Source organism: Rhineura floridana, chromosome 4, assembly GCF_030035675.1.
Source record: "Rhineura floridana isolate rRhiFlo1 chromosome 4, rRhiFlo1.hap2, whole genome shotgun sequence".
In the NCBI taxonomy this organism is placed as follows: Eukaryota; Metazoa; Chordata; class Lepidosauria; order Squamata; family Rhineuridae; genus Rhineura; species Rhineura floridana.
In genome coordinates this window covers 59,414,624-59,437,657 of record NC_084483.1, presented here as the reverse complement: position 1 = coordinate 59,437,657, position 23,034 = coordinate 59,414,624, and the positions used below count along the sequence as shown (strand labels likewise).

The window sequence follows — 23,034 nt, the reverse complement described above, 5'->3', positions numbered from 1 at the left end:
AACTGGAATGCTTCACTTAAGTTTGGCTATTTGATTTCCCCCCCCAGCTTGCTTCTGTTTAAAATCAACTCTTTCTCCTCTTTCCCTTCTAGGACAATCTCTTGGAAGGTGATTTGGAGTTTTGCATTTGAAACAATTCTTCCTTTGTCTGTGCCCTGCTGTGGCTTCGGGGCTTGACATCTCTCTGTCTTGCCTTTAGGTGCTGTTTCTGTCCACAGTAAAATTTGCTTTTCCAGACACAGCTTGTTCCTGTCTCTTTTTATAGTCCTGATCTTTCAGATATGCCATAATCTGATCCAAATTCTGATCTGTCTGTTGAAGTATGCAAGCAGTTATATAATGACATTGCTTTAGAGAGGCCAGGAGTATGACCTTTTGTAAATCTTCGTCCAACAATCTTCCACATCTTTCTAATTCTCAGAGCAGACTTGTAAATCTCTCCAAATGTGGATTGAGATCTCTCTGTCAGATTGTTTCAGCGTGTACAGCGACTTATAAACATCACATGATTTTTAGATTTTCTCTGATACACATTTTCAGGCTTTTCCCATATTTCCTTCACATTCCTACAGCCCATGCAAACATTTAGTGCTTCATCTGATAAAGCAGAAATAAGAAGAGACTTCACTTTGGCATGCATACGCTTCCACGAGGCAGTGAGTTCTGTATCCGCTGCTGAGGGTTCAGGATCAGTCAGGACTCCATGCAGATTCTCCCCTTCCAGAAGTGCCATCATTCTAAGACTCCAAATCGCATAATTCTCCAGCCCTGAGATGCTTGTCTTAAGCGTTGATTCATCAGCCATGGTTTCCTATATTTTGTTGTCTTTTTCTTTCTCTAACCTAAAGTCTACTTTTGATCTCTTTTTGTAAATGACACACAGTACTTATTTACTTAGCCTTTTTATCTTTCAGGCACAACTTTCAATTCAATTTAGCTTACTGGACCCATAACCCTTTGTTATGGAAATATGCACATGCAGAGATACTCAATGGTCTGAGCTGCGTGTGTGCTAGTGTGTGTATTTACCTAAGCAGCAGGCTTTTACCCTGCATTTAAATCACTGAGACATAAGACTCAGTAAAATAAGAAACGCTACTTATTTATAGAAATACATAGTAGATAGCAAAAGCATACTAACTAACTAAGCTGGAAGTGCAATGCTCAGACATGGAACAAAGACAGAGATATCTCCTCTCTCCTCAGATGGCTGAAGAAGACAAAGGAAGGAGGGGCAGGTCAGCTTCCCTGAGCATATCAGTTTACAATGGAAGGAAGTTAGGTAGAGAAGAGTACAGGTAAAGGCAGGCAAGCCCAGCCAGCTGGAGGACCCTAGCTCTTCCTTCCTTCTGGAATACAAACAACAGAACCCAAACAGGAGTTGCTGTTGCCCCACTTCCAACAACTGCCCCAACCACTACTAAAACAGCCATCTGGGGGCCCATTAAGGAAGGTGCAAAGTCAGCTCAACCAGCATAGCAGATTTGAGCCAGTAAGGGCCCCTTCTATGCCACTGGAGCCCTTGTCAGTGCCCAGCCTGAATAAGTGCTGGTGTCAGGCCTGAATGGAACACTCTGTCCCCAGCACAAAAACCCCTCCTCTGAATGCAATGCAGAAATACTGCAAGAGGGATCATTCAGCTCCCCATTCCTCCTTTGTCAGAACCTACAAGGCCAGTTAAAGGGAAGAAACCCAGACTAATAACTTTTATGGGCTTATTTACAAGAATGACTTCATGACAAATATTTTCCTTCCCATAACGTTAATCTTTGCAGACAAATGTCCTACATATTATTCTCAGCCACAGGAAAGAGTGCTAGGCAATTATTAAGTATTTACTGATGTAATCAAACAAATAGCAATTAATTCACACCACAGAACCCTCTTCCCTCCTAGTCTCAATTGCCTTGAAGGTCTCTTCAGTACAAATTCCATGGTTGTTTCCTACATGTAGCTTTCTTTTCAAGCAATGGATTGGTGAATGTAATGTGTATCTTTAAAATAACGAATAAGCATGGAATTCTAAAATAAAAAAGAAGCTTGTACTTCCTCTAAAACTTTCCTTTGCCTATCATTTCCCTTTGCATGGAAGAACCAGAAGCCACCTTCCCTCTTCACTGTGGTTTTAGGCTGGCTTAAATTAAACCATCAGTGAGTGGGGAGATACCAGATTTTGAATGGAATCGTAACAGAAATGGCATTTTGGACCTAGATTGACCATTGCATGGGAAAGTTTCCTGAAGTAATGCTGCAAGTATGTTTGCAGTCATTCATTGATTTATTGATTGCTCTCACAGTTAGAAAAAAATAATTCACCCTTTAAACTGCCTGCACTTTCCTCTTTTGGGCACTAGAGGTGACTGTGCTGCAAACAGCTTGACCTGTTGCCGCAATACTCCCCATTATTGGAAGATTGGGAGGAAGCAGGAGGAACCATACAAGGTTAAAAATAGAAACTGGCGGTGACTTTGAGATGCTTTTCACCATCAGAAAAGCTTTTATCCGTGTGTGTGTGTGCATGTGCACATGCACGAGCACATTTTATCAATGGAATAGGCACTTTTTAAAAAAATGTTCTTCAAGTCTTCTTTTCTGGGTCTGGCTAGATCTCCCCCTCTGCCTTCGGGCCAGCCCCAAGTTGCTCTTACCGGAGAAGTGAAGCCGAGTTTTTACTTCCCTTGGTGCAGGGAGAGGACTGGCGCTCCGCCTTGAGGACTAGGAACACTGCGAGGTGGCGGGAAGAGACAAAGGAATGTCCTCAAAGCAGAGGGTGAGGACCTCTTGGGGAACTGGAAAGATGGGCGAAGCCATTTCTTGTGCCAGTCGGTCAGTGGCGGGAAAGGAATGGGGTAGAGGAGTTGCGGGGGGGCCTTTCATGGCCCGCCAAAAGGGCAGGGGCCCTTGGCTCGGTCATGGATCCTGCTGGGAACGGGAGCGGAACCAAGGTGCTGCTGGAGAGTCTTTTCCTGCTCAGTAATTGGAATTGCTTTTTAATATGATCGTAAACCTTTTTTAAAAAAATGTTTTTAATCTTAAAATGTTTTTCAAGCTTTTTTAAAGAAACGTTTTTAAAGATGTTTTGTTCTCATGTGTTTTAAAGTTTGTTTTCATGATGTTTTAAAGTTTTTAGTACTTTTGTTTGCCGCCCTGGGCTCCTGCAGGGAGAAATCAAAATAAATGTCTTCGTGTTATTACTGTAACACTAAACATAACAGTGCTAACACAAAAATGCACTAAAAAACTTGGGTCACTGAGAGGCAGAGCTGCAGAAGGTCGACTTGGCATAGTTCCCTCCATCTGGAGAGTGCTGGATGATAATCTTCTCCTCTTGGCTGAAATTTAGTGACACTTGAGAAAAGAGAAGGCAAGTAGGATAGACATATACTAAGGCAGGGTTTAGTCTGGTGGCTTCCCATAGGTATAAAGTGCATGAGATGATCCACTAGGCATAGTAATGCTGCCCTTGCACTGCAGCTGGAATTAAAGTGCACTTTGGATGTTGCCATCACCACCTAGGCAATACAGCAGCAATTAAGCATCATCTCTGCAGAACTAGGAAGTGGCTGGAATCATTCATCTTGAGTTCTGTATCTGTCCCTGTGGGAAGCAGCGATCCAGTTGCTCCTGGCTGAATGAGCTGAGGTTTCCTGCCAACCATTAGTACAACTGGGAGTAACAGGAAAAGAGAAAATCCAGGATAAGTACAGAAAGCCCATATCCTTCAGCACTAGTCTTGCACCTAGGCTAAAGATGTGAAGGCTCAGGGGGGGGGAACAGAAAAATTCAGAAAATAAGCTGGGTTTTTTGCCCCCACATCACATTTTTGGGAAAACAAAAGTGAAAAAGGCTCCAGGCCTTCACATCTCTGGCCAAGACTGGTGCAGTGGACAGTGTTGCCTTCTGCAGCCATTTCTGGCCTCAGCTAGGGCCACGCAAGGCTAAACACAGTCATTACAGGTGTTCATCTAGTGAAGGGATTGAACAGGTACATTATAATTATGTACAAACGCATCTCACTTATTGTGGAGGGAAATGGATCTAAATTCTGGGATATATCATTTTATATGAATGCATTTTTAACTAGTGCATTATCATGGGAGGGTTTTTTTGTTAATGAAAACTGGGGTGGTGGAGGGAAGATACAAAGTTCTCCATCCTAAAACACCCATCCACGCATTTTTCACACATTCACAGCCCTTATCTCCCCACACTGCTGCTTAGAAGGGAGGGGATAATGGAGGGAGGGAATGTCACCATTGCCAAAGCAATGGGCTGACAGTCTCTTGCCTTAAGATAGCATCCAAATTCAGATGCCACTAGAAGTAACTGCAAGGCAGAAGAATGACACCCACACCCACTTCGAAATACTAGGGTTGGGTGAATCTAGCAGTTTCAGTTTCTCCCAGTTTCTAATTTTTCCAGTCGTAAGTTCAGTTCTTCGCATTTCCACATCAGTCTGCAAAATTATTTTTTAAAAGTCCACATAAAAATTCATCAGCTTTTAATACAAATTTCTCCTAATATACACATTTCTATGCAATTTTGCCTTATACACATTTTTCAAAGCAATTTTCCCTGATATAACGCATACTGTATATTATTTTCACAAATATGTGCATTTTTGTGCATACTTGCCCCAGTATATGCATTTTTGTATACATTACCTGCCTGAAGAACTGCACTGCAGAACGTAGGGAACTGTGAATTCAGAGGATGACTCTGTGTCAGTTCTCATATTGTTTCAAAAAGTGCAAATTAGGTATGTTTGCCTTTAAATACAAACTGAATCGAATTACCCCCTTCCCTACCAAATGAAAAAATGGAAATGGCCTGCCTTCAAGTCGATTCCGACTCATGGCGACCCTATGAATAGGGTTTTCCTGGTAAGCAGTGTTCAGAGGTGGTTTACCATAGCCTTCCTCTGAGTCCCTACAAAACACACAACTGAAATCAGGTGGTGTTTTGCTGCACTGCATTCCTTTCAATGGCATGTGCATTCTGAATTCGAGGGAAGCATGACCCCAGTTGCCTAGCTAATGCATTACCTCTTCCCCCACCTGACTCCTACACTCACTTGCAAACCATTTTACACCCTTTCAAGACAGAGTGTGAAAAAGTGTCAAAAAGTGAGGGCTCATTTTGTTAGGGGTGAAAAAGTTTCCTAAATGTGTGCGTGCGCAAATCTCCAACACCTTTTTTTGTTGGTGTTTAAAAGTTAAAAAAACACCACTTTTAGCTAAACCTGGACATGAGTGAGATTTTTAAAGTGCTTTTAGTGCTTTTGTTTGCCACCCTGGGCTCCTTCTAGGAGGAAGGGTGGGATATAAATTTAATAAGTAAATAAAAATTATGAGCTTTTTGGAGCACCTTCTTTTTCTCGGCTGGACAAGTATAGGATATGGCAGACATTTAGCTGACATAATGGTGATGCATCTTTCTCCTGAATGTATTGGAAAATAGTCAAAGTTCTCAAACTGTGGTCCTTGGACCTAGTAGTGGCTGGTACCCATTAGAACAAATAATGTGGAAAGCAGGAGGACCAGCAGTAGGTGGAGCTAGAGGAACTGAGACAAATAGTGGTAACGAGAGAGGAAGTTCTAGGCTTAATGGACAATATAAAAACTGACAAATCACCGGGCCCGGATGGCATCCACCCGAGAGTTCTCAAAGAACTCAAATGTGAAATTGCTGATCTGCTAACTAAAATATGTAACTTGTCCCTCGGGTCCTCCTCCGTGCCTGAGGACTGGAAAGTGGCAAATGTAACGCCAATCTTCAAAAAGGGATCCAGAGGGGATCCTGGAAATTACAGGCCAGTTACCTTAACTTCTGTCCCTGGAAAACTGGTAGAAAGTATTATTAAAGCTAGATTAACTAAGCACATAGAAGAACAAGCCTTGCTGAAGCAGAGCCAGCATGGCTTCTGCAAAGGAAAGTCCTGTCTCAGTAACCTATTAGAATTCTTTGAGAGTGTCAACAAGCATATAGATAGAGGTGATCCAGTGGACATAGTGTACTTAGACTTTCAAAAAGCGTTTGACAAGGTACCTCACCAAAGGCTTCTGAGGAAGCTTAGCAGTCATGGAATAAGAGGAGAGGTCTGTGAGGCGTCCTTCTCTGGCTCTCCCTGTCAGGTTCCTACCTGCTCGTGGTTACTGCCTGTCTCTAGGCACCACCAGGGACTCCACCAGTCCGGACTGCTCTCTCTTATGATTTCTCTCCCCGCTCTAGCACAGATCTCAACAGATCCCCCTGCTAGGCAACCACCAGTAACGTCCCAATACTAGTATTCCCAGAGACTCTGAATACTGGTATTGATATTCTCTTCACTGCTGCCACCATTTGTTACAGTTCCCCTTCAGCCTTGGTCATTACCTTACCCTCCCTTCTGGTCTGTGAAACCCCAGCCAAGGATCAGGCCTTTGGTAAACCAAATTAAGTATTTATTACAGATAACAAAGCTAACAAGATTAACAATATTTCTTCTTAAGGCATATAAGCATATGGTTTTACTCAATACTAATCTGAACTCCACCTCCCTCCTTCTTCACGCTCTCCTGGCAAACAACTCTCTCAAACCCCACCAAGCAATCCACTCTTTCTCTTCTCCTCCCAGATTCCATAATTCACCACCTCACATTCACCCAGATTTACCTGTCATCCTTTCATTTATACTGTCAGCCATTTTAAACATTCAGCCAATCATCAAGCATTCTATTGCCCATTCACTCCCCCTCCTCTTTCACTACTTACCATGTATACTCTAAACAACCAGCACTTACCATATATACACTAATATATAGGAACATCACAAGGTCCTCTTGTGGATAAGGAATTGGTTAAGAAGCAGAAAGCAGAGAGTAGGAATAAACGGACAGTTCTCCCAATGGAGGGCTGTAGAAAGTGGAGTCCCTCAAGGATCGGTATTGGGACCTGTACTTTTCAACTTGTTCATTAATGACCTAGAATTAGGAGTGAGCAGTGAAGTGGCCAAGTTTGCTGACGACACTAAATTGTTCAGGGTTGTTAAAACAAAAAGGGATTGCGAAGAGCTCCAAAAAGACCTCTCCAAACTGAGTGAATGGGCGGAAAAATGGCAAATGCAATTCAATATAAACAAGTGTAAAATTTTGCATATTGGAGCAAAAAATCTGAATTTCACATATACGCTCATGGGGTCTGAACTGGCAGTGACCGACCAGGAGAGAGACCTCGGGGTTGTAGTGGACAGCACGATGAAAATGTCAACCCAGTGTGCGGCAGCTGTGAAAAAGGCAAATTCCATGCTAGCGATAATTAGGAAAGGTATTGAAAATAAAACAGCTGATATCATAATGCCGTTGTATAAATCTATGGTGCGGCCGCATTTGGAATACTGTGTACAGTTCTGGTCGCCTCATCTCAAAAAGGATATTCTAGAGTTGGAAAAGGTTCAGAAGAGGGCAACCAGAATGATCAAGGGGATGGAGCGACTGCCTTACGAGGAAAGGTTGCAGCATTTGGGGCTTTTTAGTTTAGAGAAAAGGCGGGTCAGAGGAGACATGATAGAAGTGTATAAAATTATGCATGGCATTGAGAAAGTGGATAGAGAAAAGTTCTTCTCCCTCTCTCATAATACTAGAACTCGTGGACATTCAAAGAAGCTGAATGTTGGAAGATTCAGGACAGACAAAAGGAAGTACTTCTTTACTCAGCGCATAGTTAAACTATGGAATTTGCTCCCACAAGATGCAGTAATGGCCACCAGCTTGGACGGCTTTAAAAGAAGATTAGACAAATTCATGGAGGACAGGGCTATCAATGGCTACTAGCCGTGATGGCTGTGCTGTGCCACCCTAGTCAGAGGCAGCATGCTTCTGAAAACCAGTTGCCGGAAGCCTCAGGAGGGGAGAGTGTTCTTGCACTCGGGTCCTGCTTGCGGGCTTCCCCCAGGCACCTGGTTGGCCACTGTGAGAACAGGATGCTGGACTAGATGGGCCACTGGCCTGATCCAGCAGGCTCTTCTTATGTTCTTAGGTTCAATGACAGGCAGAGCCAACTAATTCTGTCTCCATCTTCCACCCTGCTGAGCTCTGCAAGGGACATCTAGAGGCTAAGGAGGAGGTAAGAGGCAGTGCCATCCCCCGGACTGGTTGTAAATATGAAGGCAGGCAAGTAGGATCTGACTGAGGACAGAGTGAGGCTGGTGATGCAATGTTCCATTCATTCTTCCGGAACAGCCTCACTATGCAGACCACCAGTGGTCCAATGGAAAGTAGGGTTGCCAGGTCAGAAGCATACCAAACCCTGAGATTTCAGGGCCGGGCCCTAGTGATGTCACAGAGGCAGGTTGTACTGTCATGGGGACTCCCCATAGTGATGTCATGGGGTGGGCTCAAGTGATGTCACAGGGACGGGCCCATGTCATTAAGCATGATACCTTAAGCATCAACCACAGTTGCTTCGAGCATACAATTCAAACAAAAGCATATCTCTGATTGGAAATTAAGACAGAAATCTTAGCTAAAAGACAGAGCCTGGGTAGGGAACATTTAATCTAGCCTACTTCCTTCTCGAAATAAGGGTTTAAGTGCCCTCAGGTCAGGCCAGTCACCAGAAAGCCATTGTAGAAAGAAAGGAGCCTAGTGTTGTGGAGATGTTAGATGGGAGCACTCAGGAGTAAAGATGGATGCCCCTGAAGGCTGCAATTGTAAACACACTTAGAACTCAATAGGACTTACTTCTGAGTAGATATGGTTTAAATTGTGCTGTTGGTAAAGCTTGACTAGGGATCCTCTACAGAGATGTCCATAACCAAGTAGGGTTGGCAACCCCCTGGCTGGAATGTCCTGCCCCTACGTTTTTACATGGCTGCTCCAAACTTTACAGATTTGACCCTTCATTTAGAAAGAGGTCTGAGAAATGAAGATTCTCTACCCTTTTCTGTCTACCTTGTGGGCTGCTATAAACTCACTTTGACAGCCAACACAATTCCAGCGAGTAATAATTGACAGACAGAAAACACACATAGTTTGGTCCACCTTCACAGACAGCGCTTGAGAACAACAATTGCAGCCACACTTCCCAGTATGTGAATTCTCTTTTACCGCTATTGGGCACAAAACAAACCGTTATGCAACCAACAAGGTGTATCATCAGTGGGTTTAAGGGGGTTGAGCTGAGCACATGGAACCACTGTTGTTGCTTCTATAGCCATAGTAAGGGAGTGAGGTTAAAGGTAAATGAAAATGCAAACAGAAAAAGAAAAGACAGTGATGATTTCCTAAATGCAGTACCATACCAACTCAATTCCTATGAGCAAGGCAGGAAACTCAGCAGCCCACAACCAGTCAGGCTTCCTAAGCCAAAACTAAAAAAATCCTGGCAGCCAGTCAGCCAAGGTCACAGAAATCCCCATGCAGCACAACCTGACCCAGGCACGGCAATTAGTGCTGAATGCTGTGGCATGATTGCTTACAAGCACATAATACCTCTGCACTGGTTGCCGATTTGCTGTCAGGACAAGTTCAAGGTGTGATTTCCATGTTACAGGTGCCACATAGTACTTGTTCTGCTCTTGTAAGAAATCAGTCTTTCTGGGACATTCTAATGAAAAAGTGCCACATTCTAATCAAACATCTGCCAACGCTCTATGTTTCTTTACAACCAACCATTACCAAAGCATGTTGGCAGCTATGCGATTGTTGGATGGCGTTTTCTAAATTTGTAAGTTGTGGAGGAAAACTTGAAAACGTGACCTTGAGAATGCTTTTGGAAATAATTAACTTGCACACAAGAACCACCACCGCACTCCATTTACTTTAAATCCTGTGCTTCTTAATTCAACACACGAGTTTTCCTTTATAAGGAACAGCTGACCTATAAAATTTGAACAGATGGGATTGGCAGTCAGCAATATGATAAAGTTTGTTTGTAGTATATATATTTTTCTTTAAGAACTGTTGACATAAGGGACCTTTTTTCACACAAAAATTTCAAGGAGATAAGGATGTACTACTTAATGATTTATTCATTGAAGTTATGTTGAAAGTCTTTGCTGAGAAATCTCTCTGATAATCAGATGAATTTTTTGAGTGAAACTGAGTGTGTCCAGACAGCACACTGCCTCTTGTTTAGTGATCTACACTCTTACTTCACTTCCATAATGGATTTAAAAGCTACCACCAAGTTTCCTAATATTTTAGCTTCAGTCCCTAAAAGGTTCACAAAACAACTGCTTTTTTGGGGGGGCAGGGGAAGTTAAATCACTCCAACCTAGTATCTTTCTTTGTCAAGGCAGCTTGTTTAGGAGATATGTATCCCAGCTTGAATTTATTAATGCTTTTAGACTGGTTTACCATTATGTTCCCATAAATAAATTATAAAATAGTGTATTACAAAGTGCTTATAAACATAAAGTAGTAGATCTGCCTTCTAAAATGTGAAGCTCTGCTCCCATCAACTTTATTTTTTTTTCTGATGGAGGATAGCCGGTTGTTCTAAAGCTGTCTCCAGTCACCCACCATCTTTACTTCCCCACAGGCATTCTAGGAAATTAAGATAGTGGATGGTTGGAACCTCACCAGTGCTTTACTCTAAAGCATGTCTGCCTGCCTACCCATCCACTAAAAAAAAGAAAGGGAGGAAGGAAAGGGGCTCTGCTGCCACCACTGCCTGGTAACCTTTGTGGAAGGGAGAACAGGGAGAGCAATGGAGCAACCAGAGCTAAGAGAAAGGAAGGAGGAGTGTGTGTGTGCGAGGGAGATGAATGGTGTATGTGTGTACAAGAAAGAGAATGCTAAGAATGAGCTTGGGGGCAATTATTTGTGTGTGTGTGTGTGTGCACGCGCACGCACATGCGCGCACACTTGTGTGCTCATTCAGGCAACTATCCTGGGCAAAAAAGAGTATGCATGGGGGGTGAGTATCTCCAGGGAGGGAGGGAGGGAGGGAGGGAGGGAGTTGGCTGGCAATTGAGATTTAATTGAATAGGAATGGATTTAGCTAATGAATTTGTGGAAAATTGAATTGGGGAAATAAAAATAATTTTAGAGGAATTCATTGAGGAAATCACCAATTAGCTTGCCTTATGTGAAATGGAGCAGAAAACTATGGGTTTAAATGAGTGGTTTTGTGTTTTGAGGCTGGGAACCCACCTGTATCTTTTATTCAAGTTCTTGGGCAAGTTACCAGTCTGTCAGACTCACCAGTTTGCCTTTTGTGAAATAAGTGTTTTGTGAATAGGCACAAGCTCCATGATAGTCATTCTGTAATGGTACTCATGACCCTCCAAAGTTTCAAATGTGCCTATGGGCCCCAAAATCTTGGGGACTCCTGAAGTATGTATACTACCAACAAGAAAGCTATACCTGTTGAGCATCCACATTTGCACTTGGAAAGGCTGAATATTGATCAGTATCTGCAAGACAATAATAAATTGATAGAATCAAAAAAGAATTGGTAAAAACAGAACAGCAAAGAAGATTAGTAACTGACCTTGGAAAACTAGAATAGAGCCAAGAAGTGAAGCTGATAAAAATAGTCTATCTGCCATATTATAGTTTGGGGTGCAGTTTCTCAGCTGATAAATCAGAATTATTTCCTTTATACACTTGGAAGTAAAAAATAATCTATGAACTGATTTTAGCTGTGATCAGACAGAAAGTAAAAAAAGTTAAGCAAATGGTTTGTGCATGAAATTGTGACGGGTGAAGAATGAAGCTAGATTTTATTTATTCCAGGCACTTTTTAAAAAACATTGCTCACAGATTTATCATACATCTCATTATATTCATCATGCAGCATTTGAACAGCTTCTAAAATCTCTTCTGATTATGCAAATAAGCATGGAACTTCCATTCCAGTTTCAAAAGCTGTTTCTTCTGGCTCCAGCTCTCAGCTCTACAGTTTTTATGAATGACTAGTAATCATTGACAATGAATGACTGCCGACTGCCCATTCAACCCCTTTTCAGTTCTTCTTTGTACATATACACACATACTACTGAAGCGAAATGCTGCTTTATGACTACAGATGAGATTTCAGTACATTTTATAATGAAAGGAGGTCCAACAACACCAACAAACGGAACTTAATGTCCTCCAAGATAATCCAAATATAGACTTTTAAAATCACTATGCTTTTTTCAATATTCAGTTTTAGACAAATGATATTTAAACATGCCACCAGAATGTCTGTTTTATTTACTCAGGATTACGCTCTTACATTTACAAGTATTTTCCTTTTTTCATATTTAATTTTGTTATCTAAATACTGCCAGAACAGTGCTTTATGTACCATATTTAAAAGTCATTTGTCACATTACTTTTATAAGACAAATCTGCTTTACAATGCATCATGGGGAAATTAACACAAAGATCTACAGAGTATAATCAACATCAGTACAGCCTTTGGCTTAGCAAGACTCACAAAGACAAAGAGTCTGCAACCATTAGAAAGAGGTTGTGGCTTGAGGATAGGGGTGGCCACATGGGGAGGTGGAGGCCACTCTAAGCAGATCAGTTCCTTTATTTGTATCAAAAAGGTAAGAACATGATGTTTAATCCCCTTTTTAGACCTGTCTCCTTTGCTTCTGACCCTGTCCATTTGGACCTTGAAGGGTTTGGCAGGTACAAATCTGGCCCTTAAGGGAAGAAATGTATGTTTATTTAAGACATTTATATACTGCTTAACCATTTGCATTTCTAAACTCTGTTCCCTACCCCATTCTAGTGTTTGCTAGTTAGAGGGTCTCTTCAAATACATATTTTAATGCACTGGTGTCTTCTAGAAGTAATGAATAATACACACTCTCTGATCTGACATGTGTTTATATAAGCCCCATTGATTTCAGTGAAACTTGCTTCCGAGTAAGAGTGCACTTAGTACTGTAGTACTAGGTTCAGAAGCCTTTTGGCCCCCATATGATCTCTTGCGGTATACAGACCTGCCAATGAGTTGGCAACATGGTCAAGCCTGGTTTGAGCTGCCAGAGCCACAGAGATTAACAGCCATCAGATATGCATCACCACAAAGAAATGCAAATTTATACAACTGGCACCATTACACAATCCCAGCTGGGTCACATCCTGAACAGCAGCCTCATATACTCTCCTTGAAGATCCCATGGAATATAACAGAGAACTGTACTGGGCCAATAATAAATGTTGTGCCCTATATAATAGTACTGTAATCCTTGAAAATTCATTTAAAAACTCAATGTAAAAAAAGGGGGAAATAAATTATAATTTCCCCTCATCTCTCACCTTTCTTGCTCACTGTTCAAAAGCTACAAAAGTAGTAGTTTATCATTCAAGACCACACACTTTTTTTTTTTTAAAGATACACCTTACCAAGGCTGGGGGGGGGGTTAGATATATGTCACAAACAGTACAAGTTCTTTGCATTGCTACAAAACAAAACCCACTTCTTGAATATTTATACAACAAAGTTATCTGCTAACATATTTCAGAGAATATTAGATACTGTATCAAGTAGAAGAGGAGGTTCAGTACTGGTTTTAGGTTGATAAGTAACATTCAAACATCCGAACATCTGTCTGTGAAGTTGGTAAAATATCCATACACAATTACAGTTCTTAGCCAAAAAAATACGTAATTGTCAAGGAACTTTGCAATTCAATTAATACATATGTACATTCTTCAGCCCTCTCGAGGATGCACACCTTAATGTGGTGAGGAGGTTTGAGAGTGTCGAAGAAATGAGATAAATGCTGTCAGGAGTCTAGACCAAGTGGCTAGACACCTAGCAAGGTCACCGAAGGCGGACTGGTCAAAGCTGAGACAGCAGACTAGGATACATCCAGACTCAGAGGAAGGCAGTGGTAAACCACCTCTGAATACCTGTTGCCTATGAATAGACTATCCAAAATACTATCCTTTTATCCTATGAATAGACTATCCAAAATGCAATTTGAGATAGTGCTGGAAGATGAGACCCCCCAGGTCAAATGGCACTCAGTGAGCTACTGAGAAAGAACAACAGACAAGTACGAGTAGTGATGTGACTAATGACGCAACTGAGTCAAAGCCGAAAGGAAGCCCGGAGGTTGATGTGCACAGACACCAAAGGAGAGTCTGGAGTTGTACGACACACACAATAGGAACATGGAATGTGAGAAGCATGAACCAGGGAAAGTTAGAAATTGTCAAGCAAGAAACGGAATGTATCAATATTTATTTATTTATTTGTTTGTTTATTTTATTATTTGATTTATATCCCGCCCTTCCTCCCAGCAGGAGCCCAGGGCAGCAAACAAAAGCACTAAAAACACATCAAAACATCATAAAAACAGACCTTAAAATACACCAAAACAAAACAACTTTTAAAACATTTTTTTTAAAGCTTTAAAAACATCTTTAAAACAGGGTAAAAAAGTGTTGTTTTTATAAAAACGTATTAAAAAGCAATTCCAACACAGACACAGACTGAGATAGGTCTCAACTTCAAAGAGGGAAGTCTTCAAAAGGTGCCAAAAAGATAACAAAGATGGTGCCTGTCTAATATTTAAGGGGAGGGAATTCCACAGGGTAGGTGCTGCCACACTAAAGGTTCGTTTCCTATGTTGTGCAGAACGGACCTCCTGATAAGATGATATCTGCAGGAGGCCCTCACATGCAGAGCACAGTGATTGACTGGGTATATAAGGGGTAAGACAGTCTTTCAGGTATCCTAGTCCCCAGCAGTATAGAGCTTTGTACACCAAAACTAGAACCTTGAACTTGGCCCGGTAGCAAACGGACAGCCAGTGCAATTCTTTCAGCAGTGGGGTGACATGTTGGCAATACCCTGCCCCAATGAGCAGTCTCGCCACTGCATTTTGCACCAGCTGCAGCTTCCAGACCAACCTCAAGGGCAGCCCCACATAGAGCGCATCACAGTAATCCAGCCTGGAGGTTACCAGTGCATGGACAACAGTGATCAGGTTATCCCGGTCCAGAAACGTCCATAGCTGTCTTACTATCCGAAGCTGGTAAAAGGCACTCCTAGCCACAGAGGTCACCTGGGCCTCTAGTGACAAAGATGGATCCAGGAGCACCCCCAGACTACGGACCTGCTCTTTCAGAGGGAGTACAACCCCATCCAAAGCAGGCAACTGACCAATTATCCGAACTCGGGAACCACCAACCCACAGTGCTTCCGTCTTGCTAGGATTCAGGCTCAGTTTATTGGACCTCATCCAGCCCACCACCGAGTCCAGGCAGCTGTCAAGGGCTTGCATGGCCTCTCCCAATTCAGATGTTACGGAAAAATAGAGCTGGGTATCATCAGCATTCTGCTGACACCTCACCCCAAATCTCCTGATGACTGCTCCCAAGGGCTTCATATAGATGTTAAACAGCATGGGAGACAAGATGGTACCCTGCGGCACCCCACAGCACAACTGCCAGGGGACCGAAAGACAGTCACCCAATGCTATTCTCTGAGAGCGACGCTTAAGATAGGATCAGAACCACTGTGAAACAGTGCCTCCAATACCTAGCTCACCAAGTCAGCCCAGAAGGATACCATGGTCAATGGTATCAAAGCTGCTGAGAGCTCAAGTAAGAATAACAGGGTCGCACTCCCCGTCCTTCTCCCAATAAAGGTCATCCATCAGGGTGACCAAGGCCAATTCAGTCCCATAACCAGGCCTGAACCCAGACTGGGATGGGTCAAGATAATCTGTTTCATCCAAGAATACTAGCAACTGCTGCACCACAACCCTCTCAATCACCTTTCCTAAAAAGGGGTATTTGGAACCGGTCAGTAGTTGTCACAAACTAATGGGTCCAGGGTGAGCTTTCTCAGGAGTGGTCAGATCACTGCTTCTTTCAAGGCGGCTGGAACCACTCCCTCCCGCAATGATGCATTGACCACACCTGGATCCACTCGGTCAAACCCCCTTGGCAAGCTTTAATAAGCTAAGAAGGGCAAAGGTCAAGAGGACACGTTGCTGGCCGCATCATCGCAACCACCTTCTCTACATCATCAGGCCACATCAACTGAAACTGTTCCCAAGAAGTTGGGATATTGCAATACTTGGCATGAGCAAATTAAAATGGACGGGAATGGGAAACTTTCAATCAGGCAACTACAAAATATTTTACGCAGGAATGAGAAATTAAGAAGAAATGGGGTTGCTCCAACAGCGAGAAGTGATGTGGCAAAAGCAATTAGGAGTTACAACGCAAGGACTGAGCGAGTGATATCAATGAGACTTAAAGGGAAACCTATCAACATAACCATCATACAAGTCTATGCTCCAATGGCAAACACAGAAAAGGAAATCGAGAGATTTTACTCAGAAGTACAGGAAGAAATTGATCACACACTAAAACAGGATGCTCTGATAATCATGGGTAACTGGAATGCAAAAGTAGGGAACAGAGAAGAACTAGGAATTGTGGAGAAATGGGGCTTAGGAGATAGAAATGAAGCAGGAAAGAGACTCATTGGATTCTGTGAAGCCAATAATTTATTTCTCGCAAACACATTTTTGGATCAAGCAAAAAGACGACTGTACACATGGACATCTCCAAATAGTCAACATAGGAATCAAATTGATTATATAATTGGAATTAGAAGATGAAGAAGTTCCATACTTTTTGCAAAAACAAGACCAAGAGCAGACTGTGGTACAGATCATGAACTGGTCATATCAAAAATCAGAGTAAAGCTAAAGAAGAAGAACAAAGCAATCATAATGCCAAAATACAATTTAAATAACATCCCAAAAGAATTTAAAGATCAAATAAGGAACAGATTTGAAGCTTTAAACCTAGCTGATAGAGAACCAGAAGAACTATGGAGTGAAGTCAGAGACATTATCAGCGAAGAATACAAAAAGACAATACCTCAAAAAGAGAGAAAGACCTCAATGGATGACTGATGAAACTCTTACAATGGTTAAAGATAGAAGGAAGGCAGAAGCAAAAGGAGAGAGAAACACAGAAACCTAAATGCAATAATACAGCGACTAGTACCTAGGAACGAAAAGTACTACTACAATAATTATTGTACAGAAATAGAAGAGGATATTAAAAAATGTAGAACAAGAGCCCTATTCCAAAAGATTTGAGAAATGAAAGGGAAATTCAAACCAAGAGGAGGGAAGTTGAATAATCAACAGGGGAACACAATGATTCACCAAGATGAAATAAAAGGAAGATGGAAGTAATACACTGAAGAACTCTATAAAAGAGATGCAAGGATGACAGATTCATTCATGGAAAAACCATATGATGACAAACCAGAAATTTTAGAATGCGAGGTGGAAGCCGTTCTTAAAATACTCGGAAGAAACAAATCACCAAGAACAGATAGCATGCCAATGGAGTTGATACAAGCTACCGAGAATGAATCTGTCCAAATTTTGACAAAAACTTGCCAACAAATATAGAAAAGAAAACAATGGCCCACAGACTGGAAGTGTTCGATATACATCCCAATTCCAAAGAAAGGGGATCCCAGGGAATGCAGTAATTATCGAACTATTGCCTTAATATCCCATGCAAGTAAAGTAATGCTCAAGATTCTACAACAAAGGCTCTTTACCATGTATGGAGTGGAAAATGCCTGATGTCCAAGCTGGATTTAAAAAGGGAAGAGGCACCAGAGATCATATCGCAAACATACGTTGGATAATGGAACAGATGAAGGAATTTCAGAAGTAAATCGCCCTGTGCTTTATAGATTACAGCAAAGCCTTTGATTGGGTAGATCACGAAAAACTATGGAATGCTTTAAAAGAAATGGGGATGCCACAACATCTGTTTGTTCTGATGCGCAACCTATACTGTGCACAAGAGGCTACTGTAAGGACAGAATCTGGAGAAACTGACTGGTTCCCCTTGGGAAGGGTGTGAGACAAGGATGTATTTTAACACCCTATTTGTTTACTCTATATGCAGAACATATCATATGGAAAGCAGGACTGGACCAAGATGAAGGAGGTGTGAAAATTGGAGGAAGAAATATCAATAATTTAAGATATGCTGAAGATATCATACTACTAGCAGAAACATGTAATGATGTGAAACGAATGCTGATGAAAGTTAAAGAGGAAACTACAAAAGCAGAACTACAGCTGAATGTCAAGAAAACTAAAGTAATGTTGGACTATGACCTGGGAGACCAGAGTTCGAATCCCCACATAGCCATGAAGCTCACTGGGTGACCTTGGGCCAGTCACTGCCTCTCAGCCTCATGAAAACCCTATTCATAGGGTCGCCATAAGTCGGAATCGACTTGAAGGCGGTACATCTACATTTTTTAAATTTAACAATAAGGACATTGAACTTGTCAAGGATTAGCAATACCTTGGCACAGTCATTAACTAAAATGGAGACAATAGTCAAGAAATTAGAAGAAGGCTAGGACTGGGGAGGGCAGCTATGAGAGAACTAGAAAAGGTCCTCAAATGCAAAGATGGATCACTGAACACTAAAGTCAGGATCATTCAGACCATGGTATGCACAACCTCTGTGTATGGATGTGAAAGTTGGACAGTGAAAAAAGTGGATAAGAGAAAAATCAACTCATTTGAAATGTGGTGTTGGAGGACAGCTTTGCAGATACCATGGACTGCAAAAAAGACAAATAATTGGGTGTTAGAACAAATTTAACCAGAACTATCACTAGAAGCTAAAATGATGAAACTGAGGTTATCATACTTTGGACACATAATGAGAAGACATGATTCACTTGAAAAGACAATAATGCTGGGAAAAACAGAAGGGAATAGAACAAGAGGAAGACGAAACAAGAGATGGATTGATTCTATAAAGGAAGCCACACAATTGAACTTATAAGATCTGAACAGGGTCGTTTACAACAGATGCTATGGAAGTCGCTGATTAATAGGGTCGCCATAAGTCGTAATCAACTTGAAGGTACATAACACACACACATTCTTCAAGTATTGCTCCTTTCCCTTCCTTCACAGTGAGAGTATCTGACTGCTCCTAACCCTTTTCTGTAGTACTAGTGCTGTTATTCCTCTGGAATTGCTCACCTCTTAGATTAGCTGACATTCACTTCCTTGATATTTTGGGTCCAAGGGCCACATTCTTTCATGTGCAACCTTCCAGACACTGGTGATCAGGGCAGAGATAAATGTGGGCGGATCAATGGATGTGACTGATCCTTGTAAAGCAGGCTATGTTCCAGCCATGCACTAGTCAAATGTTTCTATGCACATAGCCCCACACACCTCGTGCTCCATGCTGGTAAACAAAGACATCACCACACTTCAAGGATGCATTCCAGCCAAGAAAAAGCACTCGAGGAAAGTAAGGAGCAGGACTAATGAGGGGTGTGGCCTGCGGAGAGTTCTACAGGTTAGGTAGAGAGATTCAGAGGATCTCATTTGGCCCCTAGGTCTGAGGTTCCCCATCCCTATTTTACAGTGTCTATATGAATTGTTTCCAAAAAGAACAGATGTCTCAGACATAATCCTCATCTGCAGCGCTTGATATATTGCTGATCCAAAAGGGTAGCTCTTACATCTCATGCTGGAGTGTTTCACAAGAAAAATGAAACTAAATCCAAAAGATGTTCTATCCCCTGCAATAAGCAGAAATATACAAATGTCTATACAACCTACCTCTTCTAGCACTGCATAAACTCTTCCACCAGTGCTCTGCAGAACAGCGCAAGTAGCTAATTTCCTTTCTGCTCAACATTCTTTGAATCCAACTCATTGCTTTGTTTTCCTAGAGGAATAACAAATAAACAGAGAGCCTTGTGGCACTTAAAAGTCTATCAAATGTATTCTGAACTAAGCTCTCATGGGCTAGAGTCCTACCTTTCGTACCGGCATTGTTACTCTTGTTGGTTTGATGTTCTAGTATTGTCTTTATTATTCTAAATCTACTATCATCATCACCACCATCTATTCACCTCATACCCAATGGTCTCTAGGAATCTTACAACAAATATAGTAAACAAATATAGTATAAAACAGATTAAAAAACTTAAAACCCAAATAAAAAGAGATAACTAAAACAGCCCACATCAAGGGCCAAAAGTCTGAATGAAAAGGAAGGTTTTTGCCTAGGGTCTAAAGAGATGGATAAAGAAAGTGTATGCCTCCCTGGGGACAGCATTCCACAGCCGGGGGGGGGGGGGCTACTACCGAAAAGGCTCATTCTCATGTTGCCACCCTCCCAGCCTCCCATGAAGGGGGCACATGAAGATGAATGCAGGGTTTGGGTCAGTTCATATGGGAAATTGGTCAATGAGATATTGAGGTCCTGAGCCACATAAGGCTTTATAGGTCAAAACCAGCACTTTGAATTTAGCCCAAAAACTAATTGGTGGCCACTGAAACTGTGCGGAATTGGTGTTATGTGCGGACCAACTTACCCCAGTCAGCAATCAGGCCGCTGAATTCTGCATTAGGTGCAGTTTCCAGACCATCTTCAAAGGCAGCCCCACATAAAATGCATTGCAATAGTCTAGCCTGGATTACCAGATCATAGGAAACTTTTGTGCCCCAGACTGAGGTGGAGCTAGATCAGGGGGTGGAGTCAGATGAGGATGAGGTTCCTTGGGAAGCAGGAGGAAGTGAGAGTAGTGGGGAGGGTTCAGGCAGACCCCAAAGTCCCATGCCCAGCACTTCCACAAATGTAGTTTCTGTCGCTTCTGCGAGTCCAACGCCAGAGCAGTTGGGAAGCGACTCCCCGATTGCGCCATCCACGGCAATGCAGGAATCCCTGCCAGACACTTCAAACACTTCCCAGCCAAGCAGTGTTCAGCTTCCAGAGCCCGCACTGTCACCGAGCAAAGTCCCCCTGCCCAATGTGCCATCTGAGACTTTCCCCCTCGCCTCACGCGAGGAGATCCAAGAAGAGAGACTGTCAAAAGGTGAAATTCAGGCAGAGCCGCTGCTGGCATGCGAAAACCTTCCCTACTTAAGTCAGCGCCTTCCGAGGCACAAGTGCTGAGTCAGCTTTCCCCAAACGCTGCAGAGACTGCTTAGTTAGGTTAGTTAGGAAAAGGAGTGAGAGTAGACAGGTGAATGAAGTGCACTGCTTTGGATATAACCATGGTCAACTGGCTACCACTTTGATTGAAACAATACTCTGTATTTCACAGGCTAGGAAATATATTATTCCATATTCTCTGATCTGATGAAATAAGACTTTAGCCCCCAAATGCTTATACCATAATAAATTTGTTGGTCTTTAAAGCGCTAGTACTGTTCTTTTTGTTGTTTTGCCAAAATTGCACTATTATACACTTTACAAGACTGTTGTGAGGATAAAAAGACTATAAAAGACTTTGGCAAACTTAAAATGTTATTACAAAAAGTAGGATGGTTCAATGGAGAACTCAAGTGTGCAGAGCCGTTATGTAATATGAGATCATGGATTGCACCCTCTCTGCACATCTCACCCAGGCAAGCTTGTCCTAGTAGACAGCCATGAACTAGATTTGCCAAGGACCTACATGTAAAGTCTAATGTTTGTAGGCCTGAATATCCTGGTTGTGTTCCAGATTTGTTTTTCTTTGCTTTTTATGTTAAGCTTTTTTGTGATTTCAAACTCAAGTCCCCTCCTCCAGTTCAAAAACGGGAGCAGGCAGGCTGTTTATTCCTTATCCTTATTTATCAGTATTGTGTTTATATCCATTCCACCTTTCCTCCAAGCAGCTCAAGGTGGCATCAATGGGCCCCTTTTCCCTATGTTATCCTCACAGCAACCCTGTGAGGTAGTTAGGCTGAGAGACAAACTACCTAGGCTGAGGTAGTTAAGCTGTGGCCAAAGATCACACAATGAGTTTCATGGCTGATTTTACCCCTGGTCCTAGTCCAATTAATATCCCCTCTACTTTATTCCACACTCTGGAAAAATATGTACAAGTTAATAAGCTGGGGGAGGGGAATAATCTTTTCCCATAGGTCTAGAAATTTATGGGTGCCCTTGTTAACACAGCCCTGTGACATACCTTTAAGGTTAACCAATTCAAGCTACAATCCTCTACGTATCTATCAGGAAGCAATCCCCATGGAATTCAGTGGGGCTTACTGTCAAATGCAGTTTCTTTGACATGATCCACACTAGAAATTACGACAGCAGGGACCACTTCTGAACCAAGATAATACACTTAAGTGCTAGCTATTAATAAAACTGTGATGTTTAAGTGTCCACTACTTCTTTATAAAAGAGGCTACATCACTTTTCTCCCAGCAGAGAAGCAACAGTGACAGCATGGACCTCTTCTGAACCAAAGTAAGACACTTTTCAGTTTAGGTAGATGCTATTTGCAAATTTGTAATGCTTAAGAGTCCACAGTAGTTTTGCACACAAAAACCAGGAAGAAAACCAGAACAACATGTCCATACCCCTGTGACCACCATTGGCCATGCCTCCATGACCTCCTAGCAGCCCTACCAGGTCTAGTGGGCAATGTCCACCACCTCCTGTGGGCCAGAGCGTAAAAGGCCTCATACAACCTGGAAAAGCTCTGCTGCCTAATGAAGTTGTAACAGAGGCAGCAAAGTATTCCTTTTTTACTGCCTGATATCTTTGATATATATAAATAATTCAAAGAATCACAAAATCCATTGAACAGTCTAATTAATCTGCTACTTTGCACATTTCCTCTGCACAGTAATGTGCACAAGGCAGCATGCGCAAGGTGTTTTGACTGTGACTGTAAGTCTCCATCCAGACTACATGCAGGAACAAATCTATGCATGTAGTGGTTCCTTTTTTTTTTTAAATAGCATTCCCAAACTACAGTACGTATACACATACAAACACATACCTCATTCCATCACAAGCAAACAATTTCTTTTTTTTAATTTAAAAACAAAAGCAATTAACCTTGCCACCATGAAGAAAAAGCTCTGCTGCATATGAGCAAACTAGGGTTGCTAGGTCAGAAGCATCCCAAACCCTGAGATTTCAGGGGTGGGCCCTAGTGGTGTCATTAGGAATGATACATTACACATCAACCACAGTTGCTTGGAGCATACCACTCAAACAAAACAAATTCTCTGATTGGAAATTACGATAGAAATCTTAGCTAAATGAGGGTGTTTCCAGG

General features: G+C 42.1%; 1 protein-coding gene and 1 long non-coding RNA gene across 17 annotated transcripts in view; both read right to left on the bottom strand.

The window, feature by feature from the left end:
* LOC133383093 (uncharacterized) overlaps positions 1-19,667 on the bottom strand; it is a 28,084-nt gene extending 8,417 nt beyond the window's left edge. The window contains exons 1-2 of the long non-coding RNA XR_009762176.1: positions 19,586-19,667; positions 11,349-11,398 (exon numbers count right to left, since the gene is read on the bottom strand). This is a non-coding gene — a long non-coding RNA (uncharacterized LOC133383093). The remainder of the gene's footprint in view (positions 1-11,348; positions 11,399-19,585) is intronic.
* RIMS1 (regulating synaptic membrane exocytosis 1) overlaps positions 1-23,034 on the bottom strand; it is a 542,374-nt gene that overhangs the window by 402,266 nt on the left and 117,074 nt on the right. The gene's annotated exons all lie outside the window — the stretch shown is intronic.